At 41.2% G+C, this 9,018-nt stretch overlaps 1 pseudogene; it reads left to right on the top strand.

The window, feature by feature from the left end:
* The first annotated feature begins 7,129 nt into the window (after positions 1-7,129).
* LOC149195509 (transmembrane 9 superfamily member 7 pseudogene) lies at positions 7,130-8,244 on the top strand (annotated as a pseudogene).
* Positions 8,245-9,018: the final 774 nt, after the last annotated feature.

The raw sequence follows: 9,018 nt of genomic DNA, 5'->3' as shown, positions 1-9,018 counted from the left end.
TAGAATCACTCAATCTCAATATTAGTGGATCCATCATCCACTAGTCTTCAGTTTACCCTTGTAGGCATTGTGTATGTGAATCATACTTCTCATTCCAATGGTGTTGATTCCAAATTCATTTCCCCATATGCCATAGCCACATTTGGTAATGGAGGTTCTCATATCCAAGTCTTTAACTATGATGACATCCTTGAGTCCCTTAGAGTGCCAAATTATCCTTAGGATGATACGTATCATTATTCATACTTCCTACTTTCTTCAAAAGCAACCTAGTCCCTCTAATCAATGTGTTTGTTGAACCAAAATGTTTTCTAGATGAGCATTCATTTTCCATCTCCATAGCTAATCCTTTGTATGGTGAAACACATTGGAAGATCTAGAAATTGGGTCCCTTTCATCATATGTACATAATAAACTAGTCACTACACATTCTCATTTATATTTTCCTTTCTGAAATTGCATCTATAATGCATATGTTTATGAACACCTTTTAGAAAATATCATTAACATGTTGCATACACACACGATAAGGGGCATCATACTTATTCATTATCCACTCTTGATATAGGCCCCAATGGTATAGATAAGGAAAATGATCCCCTCATTCATTGGCCTATCTAGTGAACTATCTATACATTACATATAGTTGATGATTAAAACTATATTGTGAAATATTCTACTCCATGCAATACTACACTTAATGTTAGTTCTCCATGTTTAACGTGGTCAAATGGGTAATTCTTGGCCCTCTCTAGTATTTTATCCCCTCATATAGACTCTGATTTATGTATGATCTACGTCAGAGGAATATTCATGCCTTTCTTGGACCATCTTTCTTTGATACTTCACTAAGAAGCAATAAAGTGTGCTCTCTTTTATTGTAGATTTTGATGAGCCCCAAAAATGGATAATTATTTGGGCTCATTCAACCTCCTAATTCGACTTAATCCACCATTCTCATTATTTTATTGCATGTTTTTGATTATATTTATGCTAATAGAGTGAATTGGGTTAGTCATTATGCCAACAAGTCTAATGGGTGCTTTGTGTAGCCTTTTTGGTCGATTTGGAGACAAAATTGAAGGTCTTAATGAGCACTTGGCAGCCAAATTCGTGGGAGAACAAGGGAGAGGATTTGTAGGAAGGTGTCCCCTTCATTTATGGGCCCTTACCTCGAATTCTCCATCATCAGCTCGGAGTTCAAGGGCCACCAAATCAATTAGCACAAGGGCAACCAAGCAAGTCAAGTAGGACTGTTGTTAACTACAAGTTTTGGGCAGCCGAGTCCCTAAAGTTTAGGAGGACTGTTGGGTCCTCAATTTGTATAAATAAGAAGGCTTAGGGCCTCATTTGGGTTAGCTAGTAGTTAGCCAATGGTTAATCATTTTGTAGGTAGAAGTTAGCTAGTTTGTATTTCGATTTTTATGCAATAGATTAGCTTTGCTTTCAGCTCATTTTCAAGTTCTCCTTGTGGACAGTTTTGTTGTAACTCTTCATTTCTTGATCAATAAAGATGAATCCCTCTTTGCACCAACTCTAAATCTCTCTTAGGATACTGTAGCTCTTGGGGTTGGGCCCATCTCAAGCGTCCAGTACCTCCTTTGTTTACCTTTATGTGTCTTTGCTGCATCCTTAGAATAAAATCTGCCATTTAGATCTAAATCTTGTTTTGTTATTTAGGTTGCTTTTGATGATTAAAGTAGATTTTCATATTCAGATTGATTTGATAGGTTAATAACATAAAGGATCCTTGGAAAAAGGGCTCAAGCACCTCTGATCTTACCTCTCCCTCAGTGGGATCGTGAGTTGGGAAAAAGGTGACCTTGCTACCCAACAAAAACACTAGTTTGCTTGTCCATGCAATCTTTGGTGTAATGTTTTCATTTGTAGGAGTTAATCATGCGATCAGGCCTTTTGAAATGTTTCTTTTCTTAAGTGTTGTACATGGTTCTCTTTATGAATAAAGTTGTTGTTCATTTGTATCATTGACAGTTAGACTAGATTAGCTAAGATTTCGATTGTGTGCAGGACTTAGTTGATTCGGTTAAGTGTACACCGTGCAGGGCATCTCCATCTCCCTCTCATTCACCCAAGCTTCGTCCAGGCCAGCTGCTCCATCTCCTAGTTAGGTTCCTTGTCTCACAACTGTCTTTCTGCCCATGTAACCCTACCTTATTGCTCCTCCATTGTCTTAGCCTTCTTTAAGCCAAGCCAGCCTTCCACACCCTCTCACCACTCCAACCATCAGTCCTTAGGTCATTTCAAGCCCTACCCTGCCTCCCTATCCATTCATGCACCTTACCTCACTCACCCATCCTCCAAAGTCCAATTTTAAAACATCCTGTAGAAATTTCTGAACATCCTGTAGAAATTCCTGAAACATCCTGTAGAACCCCTGCAGACTTCCTGTAGAAGCTCATTAACACGGTTTCTTGGCAGCCAAACTTTGTGAGACTCTCTGGAAGGGTGTTAGGGACCCCTTAGACCCTCTCTGAACCTTCCCAACCTTTCCCAAGCATTCCTCCCCTTGATCTACCCCTGCACAGTGAAAAGCCAGTTAAAAGCACATGCATGATAATTCTAATAACTTAGTCAAAAATACAAAAAGATGTTTTCTTCAGATAGAGGTAGTCTAGACACATGTATTTTACCTTCATAGAAGTAATGGCATCTCTTTCAGTAGTTTTCATGCTCTCCTTTGCGTCAGTAGGACTAGCTAGTAGAATTAGGGTTTGCTAGGGTTTGCGTTTCTTTTTGGCTTTCAGTTTCTTTTTGCAATTAGATTAGCTTCCTTCGAGTTAGCTTTCATCCATCAATTAAAAAGCTTCTTCTAAGAGCTCATAGAGGTTGGCTTAAGCTCCTAGCGGACTTGTGCCAGCTGACCAAGTGACAGTTGCGGCAAGAGCTAGTACTTGTGCATACAGCACCGTCGCTTCCAAGTTTGTTACGAACTACCGGGTTGATAAAATTAAAGAAGGGAGTTCCAGGAGTTGTAGCATTATTGCTACAATACTGGAGCCCACCATCTTTTTGGCGCTGTTGCTGGGGAGGCGTCAGAGTATTGGTGATTGTCGCTTTTCTTCTATTTTCCACTATAACCTTCTGCTAAGTAGTTTATTTCATTTCCATTATGCAATTTCCTTTTTGCAAAAGTATATTAGAATTTCCCGCTTTCATAGATTAGCATTTCAATTCCGCAATTTCAATTCTGCAAGCGTAGATTAGCATTTCAATTCTGCAAGCGTAGACTAGCATTTCATTCCTGCAATTTCATTTGAGCAAAATAGATTAGTCCTTTCCTGCTTTCATTTCAATTCTGCATTTTCATTTTAGAAAGATAGTTAGTTGCAGTTCAATCTATTTCATTTTTGCAGGTAGAAGTAGAAAAAAGCAAAAATCAACCAAAAAGATTTCCTTTCCTGCCTTGTAGGAGTAGAGATAAGTTAGAAAAATGATTGCACAACACCCCCACTGCTTCACACAGCCAACCTTCTCTCTTCTTCGATGGTTGTGATTAAAGAACCCTTAGGTGGACAGTAAGACATATTTGAAGAACCTCAAGGGAAGAAGAAGAAGAAACCATTCCTCTGGAGCAAATGGCTACAAGCAGAAATGTTGGGAGCAGCACCTTGTCCAAAGACGAATTTGAAAATCAGATCGAAGATTTCAAGAGTGATATGAGGCAATTTCTTGCCATGCAACTGGATACCTTGCGGATCCAAAAGAAGCAAGAAGAAGCCAAGAGGGCTTTGGCCATTTTTTGTCCTAGGTGCACTAGAAAGCATCCTAGGAACGAATGTCCATTGTACTCCATAGAAGTGTGTTTTGTATGTGAAGAATACCATCCTACAGATCAGTGCCCTTCCTTACCCAGAATCAAAGCTGCATATCAGAGAGCCAAAGGAGCCACTGAATCACTCTATTATATGAACCAAAGGAGGCCACATGAACCTAGATCTTATCAGCAGGAACTGCAAGGGACATCCGAGACCTATTATGACCCCTATCAAGCCACTTTCATGCCTTCTTGGGGTCCCCCTGCTCATCCTTCCTGGTTCACACCTCCTCCTTGTTCCTTCATAGATCCATATTATGCCCAACCAGCTGCTCATTCATTTCACTCTTATGCTCAGCCATAGCCTCAGTGGAATGCACCTCATCAGGGGTGGAGGCCCCAGTACAACACTCCTCCCACTTCTTTTCCTCCACCACCTGCTCAACCGCAACCATCACCTCCTCCTCCACCAAGGCAACCCCAAATGCCTGCCCAACCACAACCCCATCCACATCCATCTCAAATATACACCCCCACTCAGCTACCCATACCACCATTTCCAAATCCACACATTGGAGTAGCTCAACTCCATTACAATGCTGAGGCACAACATGTCCAAATGACTCCTCTTGAGCTCAACGATCTTCACCATAGCTCAGGAAGAGTGTTGCAAAGCGGAGACTATATTGAAAGCATTGAAGGACCACATCCGGCAAAAGAAGATTCAAAAGAGGAGATCAAAGAACCATGGGCTGCACTTGATGAAGAGAAGAGATCAGAATCAGAGATCGAGATAGTTCCCTCATGGTTACCATCAAATCCTCCATGTACTCAAGAGAAAGATCAGCAAAAAGAGGAAGATGAGAAGGTCATGATAGAAGTTGACATGAAGAATGATCCAGATCAGCAAAAGGACCAAGGATATCAAAGCTATATCGAGATATGATTTCAAACGGTCACTAAGTTGCAGCGATACTATCTTCCTCAGCTATGTTTGATCCCTTCAAAGTCAGATCATTTTGTCTCTGAAATCCGAATACATGTCAAAGCATGCATTTCGAGCCTTCACATCATCTTGTCTCTAATCTCAATGTGCACATGGCTCCATTGGAAGTATTCTTATACTTGAAAATGATTTTGTTTTTCAAGTAGGGTAGGGTAGAAAAAAAAAAGAAAAAAAAGAGAAGAAATGAAAATAAAATTCTAAGTTGAAAACCTCCTCGGAGGCACCTTAGATTGGCTCATTGATTGAAAACCTCCATGAGGCGGTCAATGGGTTGGAAAAAAGAGAAAAGAGAATAAGATCTCTGGGTGAAAACCTCCCTTAGAGGCGCCCAGGGCAGGCAATTAGGGTGAAAACCTCCATGAGGCGCCCTAGTTGTTTTTCAAAAAAAAAAAGAGAAAAAAAAAGAAAAATAAAGCTAATTTGCATTGAATAATTTCAGGTTGCAGCAATGACATTGCAGGTCAGGAGGATCACTCAAAACAAAGACAAAGGAGTTTTTGTGCCTTCTAGAGGAAGTTCTATATTTCTACAGGAAACATCCTGTAGAACCTTCAAGCGAGCTAGATTCGATTTTGGAAGGGGATCTAAAGCTTGGAATCCATTAGTTATCCCTGCAAGCATCCATGTTCCCATTCCTCACCCTTTTCCATCATCTTTTCCACCTCATTGTGCTTCTTCATTGTGCTTCTACAGGAAGTTCCTGTAGAAATTGTAGGAAGCTAGAAATGGATTTCAAAAAGGTGGTTTGGCGAACATGGTAGCTTCCTCAAGGGTTCAGAAGTCCTCCTGCACTTTTCAAACTCCTCCTCCATCATCTCCATGCCTGCATCACAACCCAAGCTCAGTTTTTCATACCATGCAACAAAACTGCAAAATGCCTTGAAGCAAAAATACCTAGAACAGAATTTGTTTCATCCATAACTTGAAAACCATGCATCCATTTGAAAAACCATTTTACGGGGAATTGTACAGGGGTGTTGGCAACATGCCTGAGCAGTTTCAGCCAATTCAGGTGCACGGTTTACAAGAAATCAGCCTCCATCACCATCAACCATTTTTGCATTTTCTCCATATCCATGCATCCGTTTTAAAACCTGTTTCATGGGGAGATGCACATAGGTGATAGTAGCCTACCCAAGCAGTTTCAGCCAATTCCGATGCATGGTTTCCAAGAAATTGATCTCTGAAATCTTCAGCCATTTTCCATTTTTCTTGAAATCTGTGCATCCATTGATCACGATTTGGCTATGGGAGGTGCATCATGATGATAGGAACATGCTCGGAAATTTTCAGATCGATCTGGTTTACCGTTTGGGAGCAATGGCGAAAACAAGTTCTGGTCTTGTGAAAATTCAGCAGCAGCAGCTTGAAGGTGTAGATCTGAACGTGGAAATGAACTCCTGTAGCTAGGATCCGGCCAGAGGAAACTTGCACAAGGAAAAAACAACCATAAATCATCAGCTAAGCCCTCATGCAACCAAAGAAACCAATGCATGCAACAATGACTAGCCTCAGCACCTCACAGCAGCCATTTGACTTCAGGTACGTGACTGAAACTCGTTCTTCTATTGCACAAATCTAATTTAAAAACTGCATGAATGAATGGAATGGTGAAATTGAGCCACGAATATAGTAGGATTGAGCCGATAGTTCCTTGTCCATTTCTCTATCAATCAGCCAGGAATCATGCAACGTATGTGTTAGACAACTCACGTGAAATTTGAAAAAACACAGACAGTTGTGGATATTTTAAACTCTAGTGCAACTAAGGGTAAGGGATTACAGGCAGATGGCACTGCAGGGGACCAACAGTTTGCATGAGCAGTGCACGTCTCTACCACCTCACCACAAATCACGCAGTAATTAAAGGAATGCTCGGCTGAAGACTCACGTTAACTGCTGATTCATTTACACTTGCAAACCTCTTCGGCTGAATCCTCTGCCTCTGAATTATGTTAAACTGACATCCTTCGCCAAGTTTTTCAGCTTGTTCAAAATTCTCCCGCATACCAAGATCGTTCAAAGGCGCAGAGACATCCTACAGAAGCCGGGCACTCTACAGGTGTTTCTACAGGAAGCTGCGCCACAGGAAACCCAGCATACGAAGAAGCTTGGACTGTTCACGTCGAGGGTGGCAATTCTCAGTGAGTGTAAAGCATGAGTATGAACAACCATGGGATAATGTCAAAGCCCATTTGACAACTTGTGATCCAAATACCAAGCATACAGTGTCAAATTCTGAGATTCCCCAAGAAGTTGTAGAAGACAAAGAAGTTATATTCACTTGTGATGTTACTTTTCGGGAGAGCCCTATGAAATGGGCATCACATTGGGATACTTACCTTCTTATGGTAGATGATCAGATCCATTAGTTCTCTATCATCAACTCATTGATGATTGTTTTATTTCTCTCCGGAATGGTTGCAATGATCATGATGCGAACATTGTACTGAGATATCTCAAAATACAACCAATTAGAAACACAGGATGAGGCTCAAGAGGAAACAGGATGGAATTCGGTCCATGGAGATGTGGTCAGGGCCCCAACCAATGCAAGCTTACTTTGTGTCTATGTGGGAACTGGAGTTCAGTTTTTTTTGCCATGACACCAGTGACAATGATATTTGCAGTCCTTGGTTTCCTTTCTCCTTCGAACCGTGGAGGTTTAGTGACAACTATGCTGTTATTATGGGTGTTTATGGGTTTGTTTGCAGGGTATGCATTGTCACGTCTATATAAAATGTTCAAGGGCACAGAATGGAGGAGGAACACACTGAAGACAACATTCTTGTTTCCAGGCATTGCATTTTGCATTTTCTTTATTCTCAATGCACTGCTATGGGAAAAAAATTCATCTGGTGCAGTTCCTTTTGGGACTATGTTTGCCTTGGTCCTTTTATGGTTCGGAATTTCTGTGCCATTGGTCTTTGTGGGCAGTTACTTTGGCTATAAGAAACCTGCAATTGAGGATCCAATGAAGACCAATAAAATCCCCAGGCAGATTCCAGAGCAATCTTGGTATATGCAGCCCATTTTCTCAATACCAATTGGAGGCATTTTGCCTTTTGGAGCTGTATTCATTGAACTGTTCTTCATATTAACTTCAATATGGCTGCATCAGTTCTACTATATATTTGGGTTCCTGTTCATTGTCTTTGTGATCCTCATTGTTACATGTGCAGAGATCACCATTGTCCTGTGCTACTTCCAACTGTGCAGTGAACATTACAACTGGTGGTGGAGATCTTATTTGACTGCAGGCTCCTCAGCATTTTACTTGTTTCTCTATGCCACATTCTATTTCTTCACCAAGCTGGAGATGACAAAACTTGTTTATGGAATTTTATATTTTGGCAACATGCCCATCATGTCATACTTATTTTTTTCTCTGACCGGTACAATAGGTTTCTATGCATGCCTTTGGTTTGTGCAGACAATATACTCATCAGTGAAGATTGACTGAGGCTCTGCATGCAGCTACCATTTTTCAGAAGGGCCGTTTAAGTTTTGGTTTAGGGGAATGGTGCTTGCTCCTTTTATGTTGTTTTAGAGGTTTTTGGGTGACATTACAGGAAGCACCAATGTCAATGTGCTGCTGTGGGAGTTAATTCTGAAGATGTTGCAGGAACACAATGCCGAAAGGGGGCCTCCCAACACAAGTAGAAGGGTCCCTACCAAGTTCCCAGGAATCCTCACATCCATCCCCTCCATGAACACTCATTTTTTCAGAGTTCGGACACAATTTAGTCATGGTTCAACCTTCTACAGGAAGCTACAGGACTTTCTACAGGAAGTTCTGTATTTTTACCAGAAACATCCTGTAGAAGCCTTTGGGCAGGCCAGAATCAATTATGGAGAGGGTATGAAGCTTGAAGTTTGTTGAGAAGGCATGCAACCACTCTTTTCTTCCATCCTCCACTGATTTCATCTCCTTTCACCACCATTGCCACCATCTGATTGAATATACTTGCACAATCATACCAAAGCTGAGAATTCTCTAGGAAAAGGAGCAGGCAGTGGGAAGAAGCAAAGAGAAAAGCATGATTTCATGACCGAGAAGAGGACATCACTTCAGAAGCTTAGCATGACAGGGAGGCCACCAGGGCCATCAAAGATGAGGAGATAGATTGGTTGCTCAGAGGATGAGCAACACTTTCAGTAGGGGGGTGATGATGAGCCCCAAAAATGGATAATTATTTGGGCTCATTCAACCTCCTAATTCGACTTAATCCACCAT

The sequence above is a fragment of the Pinus tabuliformis genome, chromosome 2_2 (assembly GCF_031772625.1).
Source record: "Pinus tabuliformis cultivar Carrire ecotype Pingquan chromosome 2_2, CPIR1, whole genome shotgun sequence".
Classification (NCBI taxonomy): Eukaryota; Viridiplantae; Streptophyta; class Pinopsida; order Pinales; family Pinaceae; genus Pinus; species Pinus tabuliformis.
This window is presented reverse-complemented; position numbering and strand designations above follow the sequence as displayed.